We start from the raw sequence: 24,645 nt of genomic DNA, 5'->3' as shown, positions 1-24,645 counted from the left end.
TCGTCTCTTCCTCAACAGCGGATTCACGGAAGACGACTTTCAGATTTTAAAGTTACCGGAACTCATGAATATTATCTGTTGGCAATTTGCGCCGAGTCTGATTCATGCAACGACGTAAATATAGATTCTGATTAACCCTTAACTAGTATCGGATATTCGCAACGCGTGTAGCTGGTATACCAGGGTATTTCAACGCCTCAAAATATATTCATCTTATTTTTTACAACGGGAATTTATATAACAATGTATTCGACGACGATAATTAAGGAAAATCGAATGGTTCTTGGACGACTCATTAACCGACAGTGATAATTGTTGGGCGGAGCGTTCAAGAAGATGGCAACTTTTAGAGGAGCACTCAAAGTAACAGGGGCGCGTTAAAATCTTGAATGGGGGCGTAAACCTTGTTACGTTAACTCTCCGCCGACGAATGTTCCGTTAAAAATAATTATCAATTGCACCGCTTTTATTGTGTTTACGAAGTACGATCAATAAATGCGAATAATCGTTTCAAAAACAATTCTTATTCGAGATTATTGAGTTACAACTATCTTGTTAAGGGTCAAGGAATATCTGAGTTATGTAGATCAACGTGTCCCAAATGTAATTTTACGTTCTGTTAATATTTATTATACATTTTGAGATATTTAGAGTGTTACAACCATCGTCAGTCTCCCCTACTTCATCCCTGTTATATATTCTATAGCAGCCAGGAAACTAAAAATTCCAAATTCTAGAAACGGGAGAACCGTTCTACGCGAGAAGTCTTTTTCCGTTCGAAGACAGCAATGGCGGTTGATTTTGAATCGAAACGGAAAACTCGGTCTTGGCGCCGCATCGAAGACCTTAGCCAACGAACATTCGTGACGCTGGACAGATTAAAATACAGCTATTTGCTGGCGTCGAATTCGATTTAATAAATACGTCGCATCTGTCGCCTCCCTTAATGAATTCCTGATTTATCATCCATTAAGGTGTCAGGACGCGCTCGGGTTTCGTTGCTCGCCTCGGACTGGCGGAAATTTATGTGGATAGGTGTGATTAATGCGATGTTCGCGGAAACACACGGACATCTGTGTTAATGGTGACGGATGGCCGCGCTAATGGTGTCAGCCAACGTCAGGCGTTCTCGTCGCGTTCTCCTCCGTTGACTATAGACTTCTAACTGGCTGTTTCGCTAGATTGAAACCGTACTTATATTGCAAATCCGTTCCACTTTTCGTGGGATTAGACGCTATCGCGAGTTAATAATCGCGAATAATTACTTATCTTGCAGCAACGCGTACGCCCCGGTTGTTTGGCTTTGAAAATACCTGGTAATTAGGCTGAAACAGTTTTTTAACACCTTCGAACGTATTGGGTTATTCATAAGTTCACGCGGTTTTCGTTTCATATTAAATACAACGCAACATTTGTTTTTATTTTCTTTTTTTTAAATTACTGCGAAGTTTTTCGTTCTGTGGCAATAATAGAAAGAGCTGTAAACATTTACACAATACGAGGAGTAAGAAAGTGTAACTTGAAACCGAGCAAACAGAGAACCAAAAGTATCGACCGTCATCTTATCTGATTTTAATAGTAATAATAATATTAAAGGGAAAATCCTTTATTATATAAGATACGTTAGTGATAATAAAAACTTAAACAGAGTAGATTGTGAAGTAGAAACAGACGGTATAAACAGTTTTCCACTTGTTCATTAAATAGGTATTAATTATTTCAGACATAAATTTAGTGCTCTGACGTTTGCCTTTTTTTTAAATATGTAAAATTTACTTATGTGTATTCAGAGCCGCTACTGTCAAACAAAAGTTGTATCTTTATGGTTGGTGATCATGTTACCCTCAAAGTGGGCTTATATTTAATACCATAGACAGTGGCTAATGGTAATTAATGGTAATGAATGCTAGATTGAAGATTTCATTGATTAATTGCGTGTTGTGTTGTAGCAGGTGAATAATGTTCTATCCGAATGTAATAAGTTGGTAATAAGTTAATTTGTCCCGGAAGAATGCGATGGCATCACGAACAAGCAATAACTACACGCATAAAAATAGCAAACATGTTTCGCAACAATGCCTGCGCTCTATTAATATGTGTCACTACAGAATGGCTTTCTGCCGATGAAATAATTACATTAAAAGAAAACTTCAACAAAGACAAGATCGAATTGGAAACCACACTTTGACACACGTGCGAGTGTAAATCATATGATACTTCGAATTTGAATTGCTAATTTTCTGGTTAATTATTTCAAGATGAAATATCAAATACAGACATATTTATATTTTTAACAACTTTCCCGCCGTTTGTTTGGGAAGCGATACGAACATTTTTTTGTTGTTTGGTAAACACTCTGGAAGATCGTAAATTTTTCGTTTTCAAGCCATAACCAGACGTTTTTTAACATCCTCGTTTAACAATAGGCCGCAGTGGGTTTGCAACGAGGAACGTCGAGAATCCAAAAATCATTTTTCCCCGTGCAAGATACGCGATTACCAAACGAGCTGAACGAAAACTACCCCCGACACAGGATGGTCCTTGAATGGAAAGAGAAGGAAAGCTGCGGAACGCGTTGGGTAGGCAGGTAGGCAGGCAGGCAGGCAGATATTGAGCTCTATATTTCCATAAGCTGATATTTACGCGGCAATATACGCGGCCGTGCCCGCTACTTTATGGGCCTCGTAAATATAGCGAGCCGCCGGGAATTGGCTGGCAAGGCGGCAGCGTTCTCTCTCCTTGTGTTTCCTTCTCTATCCCTCCCTTATTTCTTTCTCCTATTTCTTTCTCTCTCTCACTCTGCGTCTCTCTCTTTCTCTCTGCATTCCCCATGCCTGCTTGCCTGCCCTCATCCGGCAGAGAGACATAAATCGCCGCCAATTGTAAATAATACGCGACGTATGCTGATCTCCGTTTCTACGTACCAACGCCGCTGCACCATACGTACGCGGCCACGTTTCCGCGCGTACAGTCAGCATAACTAGTCGCTAAGAATTCAAACTTGCACCAAGTTCCGTAAATTCAGTCCCTGCCGAGAAATAAGTATTTAATCCGATTGTCCGAATTACATTAACAAATTTATGTCCCCCGGATGCGTGTGTGCGTACGCCCAAGCTTTATTTCCATCGCGTATCGTTTCCCCATAATATTCGACACACCGTGTATATCGGAAGAAATTCCATTCTATTCCGTAAGGGTTAAAAAGTCGATTTCTTTTTTTAAAACGCGTGAATAAGGAAGACAGTATCATCTGATAATCTTATTCAATGTTATTATGAAAGATTTAGGGCTGATATAGTGGTGTTCGGATACAAGACCAACGATCGAGACCGTGCCTGGTTATGTATCCGAACAAGTGGAGTTTCGAGACTTTTTTCCGATTAATTCTCGGTTTGTGTAGTATTACGATGGTTTATATTAGGTCTTCTTTGTATTGGCTGAAGATATTAAAAAATCTTCTGAAAGTTCGAAATAAAAGAAGCTTCGCTGTCTTGTTTCAAGGCAACGCATTCGATGTAATCTTTTCGAATCGATCGGAGCGGAGGCAGATCATCCTATAAGATCTTACTTGTAGTCTGATTTTGGTTGGCAGCCGGTGATTATCCGTGAAGTAGGAAGGGGCTGATAGATGGGGGTGCTTCCCGTCGATATTCTCCACCACACGCTACTACTTTATCATCCCTCGGCACCCGATCGTCCATCATTCGCAATCACTTCCTTGCGCGTTTACTCTCGGCTAGAACCTGCGATCAATCCAAATTTCGTTCCGCTGCACATCTTTGAAGTTGCCTCCATTTTCAATTTTCTGCAAACTCTCCTCTAACTACTACATCGTTAGGAAGCTTCTCGGGATGTATTAAACATTTTCAGGAACGATTTTATTACTGAATAAACAAACATTCAAGTTGGTATGTTTCAATGGCTCTTCTATGTTTCATTATTCTTGAAAATTCCCATGTTTAACTTTTCGGGTCTACATAATTGAATCCTCCAATGTATATTATTTAATAACATATGTTATTTTTTATATAGAGCTGGAATGGTACTTTGGGCGTGGTTGCATGGTAACCTCAGATTTTTCGGTAATCCTGGTTTGGCAGTGTTTCGTAAAAAGTGCTATCCAACGGCAAACCGAGCGCCATTTATCTCACAGTTTCTTGTCTTCTTTCTACTCCATTTACCGTTACGTCCGGAACATTAATTTCCCCTTATAGCCACGAAGAGTCGTGTTTATCATTAGTTCCCCGCCACTTAGCCCTGGAAAATATATATAAGGCTTCCTCTGACGGCAGGTTATGCCTACATCGTGTGTATAAAGTCTGCATGGTATATAATAATTTTCAGACTGAAACCCAAATGATCGAAAAAACCGCGCAGCTGCTCGCCATAACTTCGTCGAATAAGTATCTTCAAACGTTGCAATAACTGTCAGACGAGGAGACGATGGAAAGCCTGATATAGGGCGATATGGATGCTCCGATTTGTTCCGAAAATTTCTCCTAATTTTTGTAACCTTTCCCAACTACTTACGTGTCGTATTAATTTTACGAATAAACCTTGTACTATTATTTATCTAACATCCCCGTTGCATAAAGCTTGCAGCGCCGTACTTGTAAAATAAACAATCGCAAAGAAAATAAAGCCTGGACAGTGTTGGTCTAACGGGCTGTTCATAACATAACTTCCTTATTAACTCCTCGAATCGCTTGCATAACTATAACACGACAGATATTTTCAAGAATTTTCCAATAGTTTATTCTTTTTTCGTTAACGCATGTCCTCCTTGAATATCTACGATACTAAATAAATTCCACGATATAATATATGGCAACTTAAAGTTAATAACCCTGAGAATTCACGATAAATTATATCTTCGGCTTCATTTTATTCGCTGTATGTAACGATGCGTGACTAGTTTATGGTTAGCGTTAGAATTCAGTATTCAGTTGGTATCAAAACATCCAGACAGTAAAATTTAATTGCCTCCTTCGTTTTCTTCAACGACGAGATAAATTGCGATAAACTTATACACGTACAATACAAACAATGTCACGTTTTATATTATTGTTATGATGTATTATTGATACTCTGCCACAATGCCTGATAATTTTCTAGTATACGTGTCTTAATTTAGATTTCAGATACAATTTCCAAATGAAATATTGAACGCACTGTTCAATAATTCTGCACAAAACTCTGACTTCAGGGCAAGCGCTGAAGGCTGAAGCGAATTCAGAATCGTCCTTATTCTCTCGAACAGATAGATGGCTAGGTTTCAGCAAATAGTATTGCGAAACACGTGTATCTATAATTACGTACGCATATATTCCCACGTATGATCGTTTGATTAAGGGAACCTCGCGGGCAACATTTCCAAACAAACGAATGAAGAATAGGGTTGCGCGTAGACGGTAATTTCTTAGAATAAACGTAGTAGCCAGTGTCTGGATATCCCTTAGCACTTTTCGTCCGCGCGGAGGGTATTTTCGTGGCGTTCTAACGATGTGTCACGAGATCTACGAGGCTGTTTGTCGGTGGGCACAAAAATAGGCCTCACTCTGCACTCACTTCATCACTCAAGCTACCCGCGATACCAGCATCGCGTCTTCTCTTCTTCTTGTCGTTAGACACAACGAATGCCCAACGACCGGTTGGCTGAAAATGTCGACGACGTCGCGCGTACCATTAGCTTAGGCGTCGTGACGTTACCGCCAGATTATCCTTAGCCGGGGGGGTTACATACGCGAACGTCGCGTTTCATCGAAGCTATGCATTTTCGGAATTTTATGGCGTCACGGCGTTGTTAGAACCTGACTACTCGACTCCTGGAATGTTTCTCGCGAATGGATACGTCTTCGACTCTTGTGTACGGAGACGACGAATATTTATGGTCAACGCGAACTCGCTTGGCCTCTGCAGAACTCGCTACGGAATCGTTCAAACCGAATCAAACCAAGACGGCCTGGACCTGGGCGAAATTTATTTCAAACAGCTATTTTCAAATAATCGTTTCGAATAATAGCGACTGGTGCAATTAAGAGGATGTTCTCTCAGTAATTTAGCGACTCAAAGATCCTTATTTTCTTTGAAAGAATCATGTTTTGTGTAGTATTAATGCGTATAAACACTTGGTCTGGGTGAAGTCTGGATTTGTAAAGATAGTTTCTCTTATTAAAATTTCTAAGAAACCGTGTAAAAATTGTGGCGCAGACGGGAATGGCCCCTGTAATTTTAGGCAACGTTGCCCGTGCGAATGAGTTTTACGTTCTCGATGAAAACGCGGAGAATAAGAGGCGAAATAAACAAATTTCTCGAGCAACTATAACGGCCCCGTCGAAGGATTTTCAGGCACCCTATAAATTCTAATTTAAAATCAGTGTCGCAACAAAAGGTCCTCAAGACTCGACGCACCATTTCTCAAAGTGCTACTCGCATAGCTCATTCGTTTTATTGTCTCGAACGGCACGAGCGTTACTTTGACACCATGATAAACAGCCTCTTCTGTCGTAAGTCAAGTCACCGTAAAATCTTGGACACCACTTGTCGTAGTGTTTACTAAGTCAGGATGACTTGACAAGGTGAATATAGTTAGTTGTAGATCTTCGCCGCTGGTCCGCTTATTCGGCATCCAGCGGCATTTATCATCCCTCCAAGGTGTGGTTCAAAAGATTGAATAATTACGACATTTATACGTGAAATTTAACAAATGTTGCAAACTCGAAACGATATTGCGACCAGAAAACGGAATAAAATATAATGACACGGGTACCCCAACATTTCATATGGTGGCATACTATTGTATTTATCATAAAACGCAGACTTTTTGTACTCAAAGAAAAATATTTATTATACAAAAAATAAGTGTGAATATCTCCTGAAACTCGCCTGGTTACAAGAACATTCAAACGTACATGATTAAAAAAATGTTATTAGTCTTCCATGTTTGCCACAACACCAAAATCATCCTTGAACGGAATTATCTATTACCAAAATTTTTCCAAATTTCACGCATATTTGTTTCCATAATTAACTGGATATCTGCTGCCATAACTCCGGTCACGGTTATCGTACAAGCGAATTTACAAGACTGCAAAATATCATTAAAACCGTCGAGGGTTAGGTCCCGATAGTCTCCTTGTAACTTTGTCGTAGCATTATTTTCGTCCGCGTGTATCATTCGACGATAACACAACGATCGAAACGAATGGCAGTCGTTTGGCAGCGATTTGTGTCGTAAAAATTTCAATCATGCTGCACATTAGGGGCATTCAAATCATCCAGATGATTCGCTGGCGAGTTTTAAGCCGCGCATTAATCTGTTCGGTTCGGTCGCGGCGCGTCGCGATGAAAAGACGAATGCTTACGTGGATAGGTGATCTGGCGATACGCCAACCTATGGTCACCGCGTTTATTCTGGCCAACTGATTCGTGCAACGCACATCGGGGATTCGCTTTAGCCGCTGCTAACATGCGTCTCTGATTTTTATTCTCAAACGGTTTCAGGGTTTTCTGTCAAACTAAATTGTTTCTGGGCATTCCGTTCCAACCCCCTATTCGATTTTCGCTCGCTCGATTAACTAAAGATTCAATCAGTGGACTTTGTCAGAGCACCAAATTTTAGAGTAATTACCTTTCAAAGGAATACTATGCAAACTGTGAATTACGAGCCCCTGCTTCGATCGAGAAAAGATCCATCTATCTTTCGGCTCTTTGAGTAACGACGAAGTTAAATTTACCGTCTGGCAAAATATAATTTTAAGAAATTAAAATACCAAAAAGATTTAATTGATCGTAAATGGTTATTTACCACCCAAATGGAAACTACCCTCTGTGACCAGTCGTCTGATGGCCAAACTGCTAACTTAAGATTTAAACGACCTCTAAGGTGTACAAAATTCGAGGTTTGAAATTTTAATACAATCTGGGAAAGAGAAATTATGAAGAAGAGGGATTTATTTAAACTACGATGGCTTCGTATGTTGAGTTTTACGTTCAGCCACCAGATGGCGGATCTTTCTTTAGTCTGATCCAAAGCACCAGCCGCGGAACCAGCGGTTTCATTAGTGGTTGCTCGTAAAATAAAAAAATTTTCGACAGTTCTGCTTCTTTTCGCGGAAATTCAGCATCGCGAGTTCTAACGAAGCACATGATGCAATTTCTGTGACATACGCGAATTGCCTCTTTCTAAAGGTTATCTTATTATAGGACATAACAAATAGCAGACATTTGTTAGTGCAATAACACGAATATTACACGCAAGGATCAATGCACGGTTAGCTAAGCGTTCATTTCTCTCCATTACTCACATTCATGAAATCCAAGTGCGTCTATGTAATGGCCTATTAATAGGATATAATGGCCACCGCGTCTGCTGACATGTGACTTAGTAACTGAGTAATGTATTAACGTTGAGTTATAGACACAATAAAGTATCGCTTTTACGCCGATGAAAAAGTCAACTTTTATATAATTATGACTGCAAGATACCAACTTTATGTATGTCATTAAGGACAAGGTTTGAAATAAGTCGATGTTATTTATAGCGTAATTTATTGCCGGCTATCCATAAATAACTGCAACTTTGATCGAATTAATGCGTACGATAACATCGAATATAATAACCGGCGAGTAAAATTAACACTTGTTGGCCAATTAAACGCGAATTTTCCAAATTTCTCGCTGCTTTACGAGGAATCGACTGCTCGTTCGTACACGCTAGGAATAGTCCGCATAAGTGACACGATTAAAGTATCAATAAACGAAACGAATAGGTGGTATCGATCACATTGATAAAGCGTCGCTATTAACCATGCAAATCGATGTACACTTGTCACGGTCGTTCGTTTCTCTCCATTTGACGTTACCAATCTAGCAATCTAAATGCACCTGTTCGATGGTACGACAGGACGACAACTTTGTAGCCGGTAATGCTTCTTCGGCGTTATCGTGACGGCAGTTTTCTCCGTGGCTGTATACCAGCGTTAAGAATAACTTCAGTCAACAAACTGCGAACGGCGTTATGCGCTCGAAATGCGGTATCGAGGCCGCGATAAACTTTTCTGTATAGTACACGCCGCGCCGAGGGTGGCCGGCGTATCTTCTTTCAGAAAATTGCACAGCCGCTCATAAAGATAAGTACTTAATTCCCTGTTTTACCGGAAATTGTTTTCTTCCACAGCGTAGTTCATTTCGCTTTATGAATCGCTCGGCGAACTTTATACGACATGTAAAGCTTAGCAAAACCGCGGAAAGATGTTTGCTTGTCGCCGACACCTGCTTTCCAAACTCAACGGTGGATATGATTTATTTCTACATCGATGTTTTACCGCCACTTGTCATTTCGCTTCGAAATCCTTCTGATCGCGAGCGATAAATTATCCTTCAAATAATTCTGACCACTCGTTCCGGTAAACTGTTTTGAAAGGAACCTTCTGCTTTCGATTACTTCAGATCTCAACTATATCTGCGTACCATTATGGTTTGTTATGGCCTATTTTACAATATTTTAAAATCTAAGAACTGCAGTGGATTCGATTTCCAATTTAAGAAATCAACGTTAATTAACACTAAACCTACCGGCACTGCATGTATACCTATTCCTACCATGACCGGTCAAATGACCAATCTTTCTTTTTCTCTTTTACGAGGCAACATACTTTTAATTTTTACATTATATGTATAGAAACTTGTGTTTTGATGTTTATTCGTAAGATGTTCTTTTCTTTTATGTGAAAAAATTTTTTAATATCCATTGGAAAGAAGATAAAACACCCTTGAAAACGAATTTTGTTCCAAGTCGATACCGTAGTTAATTCTAGAGAAAAGAACTATTTAAGAAAAAGTGCTGCCTAGTAATTACGCGAACATCCTGTATTTAAATTCATTTTTAATTAAATAAACAATTTATGGTCCAGTTTTATCGTACACTAGTCGTACGATCAGTAGAAATTACTGAAACTTCTTTGGGTATGTAGCGTCAAAGTAAATATCAAAATAAACATAGAAGAAAAAATAAATTGTAAAAGTAATTATGTTCATTGGATAGGGGATGAAATGCCCTTTAAAATGAGCGTTTGTACGGGTCGATAGCGTAATTAGTTCCGGAGATATAGCGATTTTAATTTCAAGTCGATGCGGTGGCTAGTTTCGGAGATAGGGTTTGTTTACGTTTTGTTGTGCGCTCGCGAGTACATTGATCTCGCGCGCGCGTAGATAGTAAACAGTGCGTAGTAAATTCTTGGAAATACTACGCCGCTGGAACTAGGTCACGACAGTCACGTACGCGGGGTAGGTCAGCACCAAGCACGTGCGACAAAGAGGTCCGACTCCGTTAGACGAAGACAGAGATAGTCGAATTAAAAAAATTACCATTTACATAAATTACGATATCTCCGAAACGGAAAGTCCGATCGTCAAAAACCAAAAGCCACTTTAAAGAGGAAGCTTTGCCGCTGCCAACAATACCTCAATTATTAATAAAACACTAGTAGTTTCGAAACTGCACGCGTCTAAAGTTTTAGTATTTTTAATACGCGTGAATAGGCTATTGTACGCGAGCCGGACAGCGAGACAGTCGAATTAAAAAAAATTACGATTGTCTTTACACGATGATATCTCCGAAACGGAAAGTCGGATCGAGAAAAACCAAAAGCCATTTTAAAGGGGAGGCTTTGCCGCTTCTAACAATGGTTCAATTATTAATAAAACACTAGTAGTTTCGGAACTGCACGCATCTAAAGTTTTTAGTATTTTTAATGCGCGTTAATAGCCTTTTCTAAGGCCGAGAGCGGAATTTTAAAAATTACCTTTTACATAAATTACGATATCTCGAAAACGGAAAGTCGGATCGACAAAAACCAAAAGCCATTTTAAAGGGGAGGTTTTGCCGCTTCTAATAATGCCTCAATAATTAATAAAACACTAATAGTCTCGAAACTAAACGCGTATAAAGTTTAACTATTTTTAATACGCGTTGTTAGACTATTCTAAGACAGTGGGAACTATAAATTCTCTCCTTTCGTCTTTACTATACATATATTTCCTATTTACATCGGAAGTTAACCAGAATTTGGTACCAAATGTCCAGTTTTTTTACAAAAATACATAAATCGTTCAACCGGTCAGATGACCGGTCGTGGTAGGCAAGACAGACTACATATTTTTCTCAGAAAATAAATAATAAGATTAGAAGTGAATATTGTAAAATTCATTGTACGTATACTATAAGAAAAGTCGTGAAGTTAAATGGCGCTAAAATAATATTGTGTGTTAGAAATTCTAAACGAAATTTTAAAAACGGTCATTTGACCGGTCGCGGTAGGTTTAGTGTTAATTTCTGCAGTAAAAAATTCGCGAAGATGCTATCAGTGAACATACGAGAGATACATCGACAATATGGCGAAATGATATATAGTGGGAATAAATCGTCCAACGGCCTTGAGCGACCAGTTAATTCTGATCAAACTATAATGCTACTGGACCATGGTAAAAAGACCTCGGATTCTTTGACGCGAATACACGTGGATATAAAGTGTCGATGAAAACGATGGTTGGCGTTGCATCGAGACATTAATAGCCTTTAGACACGGAGTATTTTATTGCCGGTAACCTTTCAGTACATGCAATCCAGCAGTTGTGCAGCGTTGGCAAATCGTTAGTGGCTGAAGGTCCATATTTCCTTACAGGGAAACGTCGGAAAGATGTATGCTTAATGAGCGGTTAAATATCGCAAAGTCTAAATAGGCTTCGATCGGGGCAATTAATTACTGCACCGGATACGCGAGAAATAAATAATTTAACGTAAAAAATCCGTATGAATCACGATTGATTTGTATCCGTCACGCAGCACCCATAACTTTTAGCCTGAGCCTACACAGTTTTTCTTAGGCTGTCTTGCAGTAAACTAGAAAGGATAGTTTATAGTTTTCATTATAGGGGTGTTTCCAACTAGATCGGAATATTTTTGTCAAAGAAATGTATTTTCTTTTTCGTCCAGTTTCAATCTATGCTTCTAGCTATATATTTCAAAAGTAGCCACAATTTTTTTCTGTATAAAACTGTTAAAAATTGTTGGCGTTACGACGAGTCTATCGAAGGCCTGTGGTCTTAAAATTGTCAATCAGAAACTATGACCTATGAGACAAACCTTGGTATTTGATGAGATAATACATTTTAGGAGGGACCGATTTGTAAACGAAATGGCCTTAGTATCTTTCCGTAAACACGATATAACACTATCGTACGTGGTTTACAATATAAGCTGGAGATTACCGCACGCATGAAGTTAATGCTAAACTCCGTGTAACAACTAATCCACTATGTGAGATAATATGCACGCCGAGGCCTGTATACTGGATGCATCGCCAAACAGATAAAACTGAAATCAAGCTGCCCTATAGTATAAAGAATCGAAATTTCGCTTCGTAAAACTGACTTTCTGTATTATATTATCGACAGACATATTTGATTTTGTCGCATTACTGTATATTTAATTTTAAACTGTAAAGATATTAATTTAATTAATTATCAAAAAGGTATTCGTATAATAAATTTAGATCCACTTACACTAATAGAAACTTGTGCAAACTCTATAAATTTCTCATTCTATTCACTTTAAATTAAGTTCAATCCCAATATAAACTATCCAGAGGTTAAAAGATTCCATATTAATTAATAAATAATAAGAATCTACAGGATAAAAATTTGTCTGCAATTTAAAAGTATCTCTAATACAATTAAATGTTGGCAATAGATTAAAAAGGAAAATCCTTCCTTAAACACCGAATTAAAAAAGAAAAAGATTACTATATTCTGGGAAAAATAACGAACGATGAATTTACGTCGAGAAAAAATTCTGTATGAAATGTGGGGCAAGTCCGGCTAGAAAAATGCAAAATCCGCGACTAATTTGAAATTTTAGCGACACCCAACGGTGGGAAGGTGAAAATTGCAACGGCTAGTTAGAGAGGCGAAAAGAAGGAATAGAAAATTAGCGTTAGTCAGGCCTGTCCAATTTGTCACGGACGGAAAAATAGGAAGATTCTGTATCTTCATTAACGCGTAATAAAACATCGTCGACGAGGGAAGTACAACGAAAATGACATCGACACGAAAAACTCGTTGACGAGGGGCTCTAGTTTCATCTTGTCGTGTCGCGCAATAAATTAATGGCCGGTCATCATTGCGCTCATACACGCTCTCGTACAGGTACGCGGACACATCGCAACGCATCATTTGTCTTCTCATTATAAATGTGAACCACCGCGGCGTGACAGTAGGCCGAAATAAATTGCCGGCGCGTTACGTTTGTACTTTCGTTTTATATTTAAAATAACTATATTGGAGAGGGCTCGTGCGGTCCTGCCACCCGGAGACAAATTGTGCATTTGCATAATGCCGTTATTTATTAATGATTGCGATACAGGTACTCCTGAAGCTATATAAATACCCTCCCGCGGCGTCGGCCAATCGACAACCTTCTAATTCGACGTCCGATTGCCGCTCCGTATCGGACAATTTATGTACGCCGGCGTCCCTGATATTATTTCAAGCCTTAAAACGAATATTATCAACCGGTTCCGATTTACGTTCGCGCGTTATGTGTTTGCACGCGTGTTTCCACCAAAGATAATTTCACAATTACTTCCTTTATTGGTACAATAACGACCCGACCTTCCTCGTCTTTGATATTTTTCTTCGCGCGAATTATTAACGCTACAAATTAATCCACGAACTTTTTCATGAAAGTTCTAATATATACTTGTAAACAGTCAAATTAGATTTTATATGTCGAAATATTCTCCGCCAACATGTACATATTTCTGTCGATTTTATTATTTACGGGGGTCATCGAATCTGCGCTAAGAAATTGACGTTTATGAATATTTTGCTCAAACATTATTGATGGTAGCGTTTTCAAAATTTGCGTACTTATCTATGCATACTTAAAGAACACATGTTTTCATAAAGAAATGTTATGCATTATGCATTTATGTATCAATTTATTAAGGAAATACGTTAACCAAGGCTCTTCGTAAAAAAGCTTCCAGCGTTTCTAATTTTGAAATGGGAATCAAAAAACTGGCATAGTTTTGCGTTTAGTATGAGTACTCCCGTCTTACGTCTCGTTAACAATGTTTCGTAACAGTTTAAGTTAAATAATATGAGATTATTTAAGTCGAACAAATATATATATATAATATAAACTTATAATTGTTTAGTATTTACCTCGACTCAAAAGAGGATGCAATAATAAACAGCCTATCCTGTTTCCTGACATGTACGGACCATAACAGTAGCGATCTAATTGAAATTGTTTCAATAGATTTTTAGTTGACCTAGAACAAAACAACAAATTTTTTAAGTAAATCGAAACCTTCTGAAAATTGTACGAGTACAAAAAAAATGTAATAAATAAGTAAAATTGCATTTCTGCATAATTTACTGAGATTAACTAAGAAGGAAAGCGATCTGTAATCGGTTGGAGTTTTATAATTATAGTAGCATTTGCGTGTAAAATTTTATTTCTATAATTCCTATATTTCTTGTTCGACGAGCTGCTTTTTTAAATTTATTCGATGCTCTGTCACGAAATGAGGATTTATGTCAACGTATTATACAAGTTTCCAAGGAAATATCGAGTGTCAATTTCCTGGTTACGCAAGTTATGTATTGATAATAAAACCACTTATTTATCTCAGCGTATCGAAAAAGGAAATTAAAGAAACGAACGCGATATCGTGCTCGTAAACGTAACGTATTTGTAAATGTCGCTTTATGTATCTGTGAAACAGCAATAACTAAAGGTGTCCTGTTTCAAGTAACTGCAGAAAGTGGATATTATACAGGGTGTTCTATCTAAATATATCTTCCAATTGCGGTGACAGGTAAACACATTTTACTCGGGATGCAGTTATGGTCCGACCGAACGATATCGAATAGCTCGAAATTTGAGAAAACGACGACACTTTGAAGTAAAACTGTATTATGTTTTCGTATTTCCGATGAAAGTCGAGAAAACCCAGGGTGATCCCGCCCGATGACAATAGTTTCCCTCGGTTATATTCAAGAACAGAGGGGGAAAGTAAAACGGCGAATATAAAATATCAAAGAAAGATACAGACGGGAGTCGAAATTGCTGGTACGAGCGTGCCAGGCCGGTTGGCGTTCGCGCGACTTGGTGGCGTAACCAAGATATACGAGCACTTTTCCCCAAAAAAGTGTTAAGGAATTATGCTCCGCAGAGTAAATGAGATGTGTCTGCACTGGGACATAGATCACCAGCACGCTATCCATTCTCACCACCGTGGAAATAAATACGATCTCCTTCGCGAAAGAGGCTGCCGAGGAACGTGTTAGAGAAAGAAGACGAAGAGGTAGAACACGGTGACGAAGAGTAAGACGAAGGAATGCCGATGGTCGGAAGGAGAGAGTAGAATGCCGAGGATGGCAGGTCGGAGAGGGATAGCGAAATCGTCTCCTAGCGGCCCGTATCCCGCAGCACATCTTTCTACCCGACACTCGGGGGATCCAACGTAGCCATTTCTCTGCCCTGTTATACGCCGCCTATATACGTATCTACTACCCCCGGTAGGTACCTACAGCCAGTAAATAAATTGATCCATTACTCAACCGAGCAGTCATCTTCCTTCCTTTGCTTTTGTTCGTTCGCTTCACTCGTCGCTGCGTCCTTCCGCGAACCTTTTTCCTTCAGACTTTTCCGGGAATGCTGCCAGAGATTCAGTAATGCCCCTTTCACGCCCTGTTGCAAAGACGATGATACGCCGCGATTTACTCGCACGAGTTCGTCTAGCGATCCGAATGCCCGACTATTTTCAAACTGCACCGATCCCTCGTTAATGGTCGCTCGCGCCCGCCACGCGAACGTTATCCAGGCCGGTACAGGGAAATTGTACGATTCGTAATACCGCGAATATTTGGAACAAACTCTGTTGATATTTGTAATTATCGATGTAAACTGGAAATGTTAATTTGCTAAACTTTTTATGAAACACACGAAAAACTAGTTAATTCTTCTGCATTTGTATACGAGTAACTTTAAATTATGTTTTTTTTTACGAGTCCCTACACGAGCGAATAGTCGCTTTGCTTTCCATCCATGGCTCGCTTAACTTCACTTTCTGGGCTGTTCCATTACAAAACTTTCTCCCTTGAACTTGGGAATTCTGCCAGAGATTCGGCAAAGCTCTTTTCACGCCCTGTTACAGCGATAGCGATATGTCGTGATCTCCGGAGCGATTTACTCGACCACGATTCCTCTATTTATCCTATATAATACAAATTGTGCCCGTCACCTCGACGGTTAGTCTTTTTTTTAGAATTTTGTACTAACAAAGAACAAAGTTTTTTTATAGTTTTTAAAGTAATTTACAAGGTGAGCACATTTACCATGGAAATGCGCGTTAAACACGTATGGTTAATCCCGCGTAACGTCATGCGAGATATAAAAGAAAATGGTCGGTGTTATTAGCTCCTTTCCCGTAGCTTTTGTCGACAGATATCATGTCTTGGTCACCGTCCACCAACGCGGCTCAATTTTTTTTATTTATATTCGGTTTGTAGCTCTATGCAATCAACATCTGAATCATGTCTTAATGACTCTTTCGCGTGTGTAATTCAGTATAATTCAGTTTCGCTACATGAATTTCCTCGTGTTGAAATGACTTACTGCTTTCATTGTTACATACGTCCATCCGCGTCCGTTAATTAAACAAGAGATTAATTATCGCGATTGGGATTTCCTGCTTTATACAATTGCTAATTTGTGAGGTATAAAACTAAAAGTCATTACCTCGTCTACGATACAATTCTAAAAACGATGCTGAAAATTGCTAGTAACGTTCGAACTCATTCATAAATATTTCGCCAGTTCTGATCATGTTTGCACTCTACAAAATTATTAGAAAATTTTCTAATTTTACTTCGAATCTGAAACTTTCATCCCACGATTATGAAGTTCCGGTGGTACGATGACGTTTAAACTTTCTATATAGAATAACATTCTTTCACAAAGATTGTTACATTCTATAATAGCAGGGGAAAATAAAAAATACATTGGTTCTTCCGAAATAACATAGCGGGGCCGTCGTGTAAGGTCATATTATTATAATTTAATATTATTAATGTGCAATAACGATTTTAGTTCTCTCGAACACGGTCAACAATATTAAATATGAAGTCGAGTGAGTCGCATGCTCCGATCAAAACAGAAAGTTATTTACAACTCCGAGAATATTCATTTTTCGACCCACGTTTGCCAGGAATTTGTTCTTCCATGTGTCCCGAAAATCCTGAGCCCTTTTTTAATCGCGTTTCTACCGAAGATGGCGGACTCGTCGGGCAAGGCTGACTCGACCAGCCCCGGTCTGATTATTATAATTTAATATTGTTAATGCGATTCGAATGGCAAAGGTAACGGTAACGATTTTTGTTCCCTCGAACATGATCATCCATCCTGTCGACTGAAATAGAGCAAAATCGGGCGTTCGTTCACTTTTTTGTCGATGAATGGGACAAGGTTCAACACGTACGGTAGCCGGTAATTCTCGATGTTGCGCTCGCTCGGCAGAGTGGCAAGCTGTCAGCCCGTCGCCGTGCTGTCAGTTTCCTGTCTGGTTGCTGTCTATCCGTCATTCACTCACTCAACCCACTCATTCGAGCAACCCATCTCCCGGACTTTTTTGGCACTCTCCCACCTCTTTTTTTTAATCCCTCTTTTTCGTGACTGATGTTCAAACTCGTTGGCCCCGTTACAACGCCGGCCGTACGCATCTGCCAGCGAAAATATTTTTTCGGGCTTGTGCTGATCCGATGCACGGACGATATTCCGACCGGTGATGTCCTGGGAAAAATTCATTCCAGATGCCCATTGCGTCCACGGTGGTCCGCGATCGTTTCCGTTTTCGAGTCGACGCCCGCGTACGATCAATTAATCCCGAATATTTTCCAGCGACGCGTAGACAATCATTCGTACGCAAACTTGATGATCAGAGACTCAAGCATCTCGCAAAATACTTTAAAAACTTGACAAATCCCTCGCACTAATTATCGAATTGCATCTATCGTATCATTTACCCATTATTTGGTGTATACGTTCGAAATTTTACTTCCTATAGTGTCTGATTTAGCGAAGAATGACCTATGGTATACCTATGGTATACTGGTAGAAAATGACCTAAGAATCTTTTATTCAAACTGTTAAAAAATTTTTCGTGATACATATGTTTAAATACTGGCGAAAACAACGTATCAAAGTTTCGGCAAGCTTCAAAATGTTACTCCAACTAGTGTTTAACATTACTGAATGAAGTAGAAACAAGTAATAACGTTTCTCTAATGTACATTAAGTCTAGTTCTTGATTAAATTCCTGGATTGGCTTTGGTTTTGTGAACCATCGCATACGCGAACGAAATGCAAAATGGAAACTTCTGTCTAGCGAGAAGAAAGAAGTATGAAAATCCTGCGACGCGGTCCAACAATGCATAAAAATCTCGACCCCTTTGCACTCTTACAGACGGTTGGGGTATAAATCATATGGATTTACGATCCCAGTTAAAAAGGGTAACGCAATATTTATAGTCATCTCGTACAGTTACATATAACAAATTGAACTTTTATATAAACGCGCTCACGGCCGAAGGGCCTCCTGCCTGGAACAGATTTTAATTATCGATATCGATTTATTGCCAATACATATTAATGCAGGAGCCAGCTATCTCACGTACCGGTGTTTATTCATATTGATGAAACCAGATTGAAACATAAACCGGATATGCAAACAACTGCAGGTTTAATCGTTCAACGTTATCCAATAAAAAAAAAGGTCATTCTACGCCAAATCGATCACTTTTTGCTGTCGACGTCAGGGGTATTGTTGAAATTGAAATATGATCCATTCATGTTAATATTATAAAGACTTAAGTCATCGTTTTGCTTGTTTCAAAGTCTTTCCCCAATTTCCGGGACAATAAATTTTGCAATTTTGACGCCAATAGATAAGATAGAAACTGTTGAGTAACATGGTCATAGAATTTAAAATTTAAAATGGCGGAAAAATCGAATTACTTTGAATTGGAAGTTTTAAAAGTCTTGAAAATCTTTATTCTATTAAAAATATTGTTTCCTGTGACCTCTTAGATAATTTGAAAAGAAAGGGTTATGTTCGTAGAAAAGGAATGATCGAATTCCAACCGAGGCGTCGTTATTCAAAATGGAGGTTCCAAGAAAGCATGGATTACTGTCAAAAGTAAACCAACGTAAGGTATACTTAAGACTACAAATTATGTATAATTCTGACGGTCGTAACAACGTAACAACGGGTCAGTACATAATTATTTAGGGTAATCGCCAAGCCGCAGAGTACTGTACTACCTCTTCAAATTGCTCTTAAATTACAGTCATACGGCATTTGACGAATATCAGTCACGTGTGCGGTGCTAAATGCGCTGTCAGATACGAGGCGACGTTTAAGTCTTTAAGATATCAATAAAAAGGTAATACGTTCTGCACACGTACCAGTTAAGTGCAAAACGATTAAAAAGTTCTAGGTCAAGAATTATTTATCTGCTAATATTTTTACGTACTTCTTGTTTTCACAGATAACATGATTTATACATGAATTACAATTATACGATAATTATATGAACGATCGAAATAGAAATTCTCTCGTCGACAATTGTTATGATCGATCGAAATATAATTCTCCCCATTCATAATTGTTTACGAGCAACCCAAACTCGATTTCCTTCATCAATAATAATTATTGATAAGGGAAAAAATTGTTTGTACATCCTTTTCTTGAATTTAGTCATATTTTATCATTACTATCCTCGACACGAACAATAATCGAGTTTTTGTTAATGACTTTTTCTATGTCGGAGATATCTTTGTCAAGTTGTTCAAATTATAACTCCATAATCCTCAATTTGTTCCTTTTCTGGTGACAGTAGTGTTATTTACTGTTTTACAAAAATTAGTTCCTCGTTACGTATTTCTTTCGAACTCTTTTGCAATTCTTTCAAAGAAGAAATTACGATGATCCATTTAATGATGGGAAAACGGATCCCCAAAATGTCCTGAACGGTCACGAACTCTACTTTTGTCCACTCGTCTCTATATAACATATATGTTTTGTCGTATTTAGCTGGCCATTAGTTACTTTTGATTGCTGGGCCTGGGGTTTGCGTCACGTAGAAACGGGACTTAACCGCAGGAGCGTACGAATAACAAGAGGCAGAGTGACCGCCTCCTCGCCAGACGGCGCGACGGTCTCCTCTTTTCCCCTGTCGTGCCCCCCCTCGCCCCTTTCTTAGCGGGCAGGTGAGCAGCGAGTCCGTGACGCGGGTTACCATCATGTCTACAGCCTTGAATTAAAATGCCATATAATGACACAGCTAGGCAGCCTGTATAATTTATGTCCATAAAAATAAAATCATAATTATAGAGGCGCGGACTGCGAAAAGACGGTAATAATATGGCTGCCCGCTGTGCTCATTGCGTGTTCCGTGCGTGTATATCGTGTGTGCCGTTGATGCTCGGCTGTTGTAGTTGTTGTTATTGTTAATGTTGCTGCTATCCTGCTGCTGGCACGTACTGACAGTGACGTGTCGCATCCCGGATATTGGTGTCGGTCCTCCGATTAAACGACACAAAATTTCACACTGATCTTCGGTGTTTCGTAAAGCGCGTTCGCACGAGACTAAAACCGAATGCAACCAATTTGGTGGCGAATATAAAAATTAAAACGGTACGCCCAACTGGGATGTGCCCCGGGCGGTCGAGTTTTTTAACGATTTAACTTAGAAACGCGTTAACGAAAATTATGCTTGTATTTACAGAATGCATGCAGACTGGAATCGAACGTGGAGGAGAGGAGGATGCAGAAGGTAATTTGAAAGAGAAAGACGCTTACCGTCAGCTTAACGTCAAGATCTTAAACTCCGCGCTGAACGACTGCCGGAGTAAGGAAAATTAATAAATGTGTCAGAAAAATTAATGGCGCCGAAAACTTCACTTCGGCGACATTAATCTTACGTGGCAAAGTGGCAACGGGTTTTCCAAGACGCGCGCAAAAAGAAATCGTTTCAGGTCCGTTTCTCACCGTCCGTTCGTAGTGCAAATCGTCATGAGACTCTGAAACGCGAACGGAAAGGCGATGTGAGATCGCGTTGATGAATGCCCCCATTACACGAACACCGCTAGTTACTCCTCGGAGATAAACCGCCTTCATTACTCACTTTCTGGCGTGACCTTATTCCCCTCTCCCTCAACGGTCTCCTCCTCCATCCCCCTCACGTTCTTTCTCTCTATCTGTTCCCCTCCTTCTCATTTGTTCCTTTCTCTCTTGTACCTATTAAGCTAATGTGAATTGATAACAGCAGCTTTTTCTAGTCAACAGCCGCTTCCTTGCAACAATACTGCTGTTTTAGTACATAATAAATTTTGACCTCGGAAAATATATACACACTTACATATACTATATATATACACACGAATGTGACGTGAAAGCGCGCACGTCGAGGGGTGGCACACTCTTAACAGATTGGATCGTTTATCTTCGGACTCGAAACTGCATTATGTGAGATATGTATTAATGCGACAATGCAATTATCAGCTATGGTTAGAGGCGGTCGCTTGGTTTTTGCTTTGTCACGAGGCACGATAATTTTTCACCGTTGATTTATGAAACCATTATTGAGAAACCGATGGTTTATTAGCGTTCGTTAACCCATTAAGTCCCAAGCAACGAAAGCCTCTGTTTCCTTCTGCTTTTTCAACATTTATTTCAATAACGGAACGTGTGAATAAGTTAATCAAAATATTTACCCCCGAAAGCTATGATTTTTCTTCGCTTTTCTGGCAAATTTTGAATTCAACGACGAAGAAACACTCTGTATTTCAAGACAGTTCCAAGTCAAGGACTTGCTGTTACAGGGCAAATTTTTGAACAACACAATTAATTCTGGACGAGATACCGAATATTTAAAGCAGTTTATCTGTGCACAAATACAAAAACAAAAATACTTGGCTCACGACAGACGCGTTTAATTTTACTTGTATACTTTCTAGATTCATAAACATTCTTCGATATCGTTCGAATGAATACGAAACGATCATACGTAATGAGATACGTTACGCATTTAATAAAACCCGTACACGTTTAATTAAATATTATATTAATGACTGGTACGTGTAAACGAAATAAAACAATGTAAATCCTGTTATAAAGGAATCATTGCTTATGTTCTGCCAGACGACAGTATATTTCTTAATAAATGAACGTGCATTTTTAACGTTACACCGACGCATAAATCGTCGGAATGTGCGCAAACTGATACGCGTACATTAATTACGAAGGAACTTTTTATCGTTTTATTCGAGCGAACGCATTAATATCTATTCTAATAACTATCGTCTTGATCAGTTTAATACGAAGTTGCTTTAAAAACAAGCGAAATCAAGGTAACTTAATTTTAAATTCGTTAATGAGCAATGTACAAAGTGACCGAAGTGAAAAATCAAGTCGTGCAATTATCGAGAGAAGTTCTACTGGTTTCACGAGACTGCTCTTTCATTTCGAGTACACACGATGTTTCACTCTAATAAAATACGAGGTAATGAGTTCCTTACGAATGGTAACGTCTATCTTAATTGTCCTTCAAAAATATAATTTTATATTTCTAAGCTATATCTAATTTTCTTTTCTTAACAACAAATATTTTAAGGGACTTGTTAGACTTCTTAGGTTAGGTTTGAGAAGCCAATAATTTCGTCTGCAAGTTTCAATTTTAATAATATTTACCTAGACATCAGTCCTTCCAACGTTTCCTATATCACCCAGAGAATGGATACTCGAGGGAACCATCTTGACTCGAAGCACAATTGCTTGCCAGGACGTTTACATCCTTACTCGACTACCACTCACTCTTTCGCACCCTGTACCAGACTAGTACAGAGTCCCAGGGGCCCCACGTGGAGGTGAGGTGAGTGGATTTGACCATAGTGGGCCCGTCAACTTCGCCGAAATTCTCCGCACCGAGCTACTATAAAACTAGCAGCTCAACTGTAGGAGAACATCAGCTTAATCGAGGATTTCGACCTGACAGAAGCCAGGAAGTCCCACTCTAGTCTCATACCCCCAATAACAAGTAACTACGAGTAGCTACGAGGGCAAGACAGGACTGTTGTCGAGGATTCTGGAGAAAGGTGGCAAATAATTCTTAAAATTTAAGAAATAAAGCGTAAATTAGACCTAACTCAAGCCAGGAAGTCCCACTCTAGTTCCATACCCCTAACAACAACTACAAGTAGCTAGAAGGGCAAGATAGGACTATTATTGTTGAAGATTCTGGGAAAAGATGGTACATAATTCTTGAAATATAAGAACAAAAATTTGACCTGACTAAAACTAAGAAGTCTCACTCTATACTCTCAATAACAACTACAAGTAGCTACGAGGTCTATTGTCGAGGATTCTGGTGAAAGGTGTTAAATAATTCTTGAAGTTTAAGAAATTAAATATAATAAAATAATAAAATTATCAGTTGTATTATAGTGTAGGTGTCTATACTTTGTTTCTGAGAATACTGTGGCCGCGTCGTGTCGGGCTTCTTTCGCTCTACGCCATTGGGTGCTGTATCCGATATTCCAAGCACGCCCGCGAAAAACAAAACATAGGAGAATACGTTTCCCGCATATGCGTCTCGCGTGTATTCGCTGGATTCATTTTGGCTGGGACATTCCGCTGTCAGCGCGGCGTTATCGCGCATCGCCGGGCAGTAAAACGTTTCGGCCGTGCGCCGATATACCATGAATCCGCAATTTACAGGAAACGTGAGTGATTCGTTTGTGCGCCCGCACGTACTGCTAGATGTGCATAACGCACACAACCTCCGCCAGTTTACACGCTTTTTCTCGCGGTCGGCCGTTCACCAGATTGCGCCTCCCGTTGTAACAATTAAGGACATTTGCATCGTAAGCATCTAAAAGTACTATTTCTACATTCGAAACCGTTCTCACGCCTTCGAATCAAACGTTCTACGCTTCGAATGAATTCTCAGCGTCCACCTTGGAGGCAAACGCGACCAAAATCCAAATTACTTTCAAATTTCAAACGACTGGTTCTTATCACGAATGCCAGGCATAGGAAAAGGAGTAAGTAGATTTTCAGCCAGTTTTCGAGCGTTTGGGAGTCGAGAACTTCCGGGAGTAAAAATTATTTAGCGTATCCCGAGAGTCTACGCTCAGCGGCGACTTTAAACGTAGAATTAACGCGGGTCTCGTATAATTTCGATGTTTTTATTGAGTGCTGGTCGTCAACAGGGATAGAACGAACGGGTGTTTGAAACGAAATAAACTAACCGTCGCTTTCCTGACGACAGGCGATGCATCACTGTGACCAATTCACAATGGTGCATTACTCCCCGGGACTGGGACAATAGCTATCTCCGGGCTATATAAACGTGTACGTGGTTATTATTCGCACGCGCACACGTGTCACCGCCGACGGCGACAAGTAGCGCCATTGGTGCTGTCTGAAACGCAGCCCCGCAAACGCGAGTTTCGAGTAGCCGTTGCGGAAGCGCCGCGACGCACGGCGCTTCACTCAATTATCGTGCCGCTTAATG

General features: G+C 39.5%; 1 long non-coding RNA gene across 5 annotated transcripts in view; it reads right to left on the bottom strand.

Annotated features, from left to right (window-relative positions):
• LOC143347441 (uncharacterized) overlaps nt 1-23,143 on the bottom strand; it is a 118,242-nt gene extending 95,099 nt beyond the window's left edge. For all 5 annotated transcript variants that reach the window (XR_013080609.1, XR_013080608.1, XR_013080601.1 and 2 more), the window contains exons 1-2: nt 22,821-23,143; nt 14,227-14,336 (exon numbers count right to left, since the gene is read on the bottom strand). This is a non-coding gene — a long non-coding RNA (uncharacterized LOC143347441). The remainder of the gene's footprint in view (nt 1-14,226; nt 14,337-22,820) is intronic.
• Between the last annotated feature and the right edge of the window lie 1,502 nt (nt 23,144-24,645).

The sequence above is a fragment of the Colletes latitarsis genome, chromosome 2 (genome assembly GCF_051014445.1).
Source record: "Colletes latitarsis isolate SP2378_abdomen chromosome 2, iyColLati1, whole genome shotgun sequence".
Taxonomy (NCBI): domain Eukaryota; kingdom Metazoa; phylum Arthropoda; class Insecta; order Hymenoptera; family Colletidae; genus Colletes; species Colletes latitarsis.
This window is presented reverse-complemented; position numbering and strand designations above follow the sequence as displayed.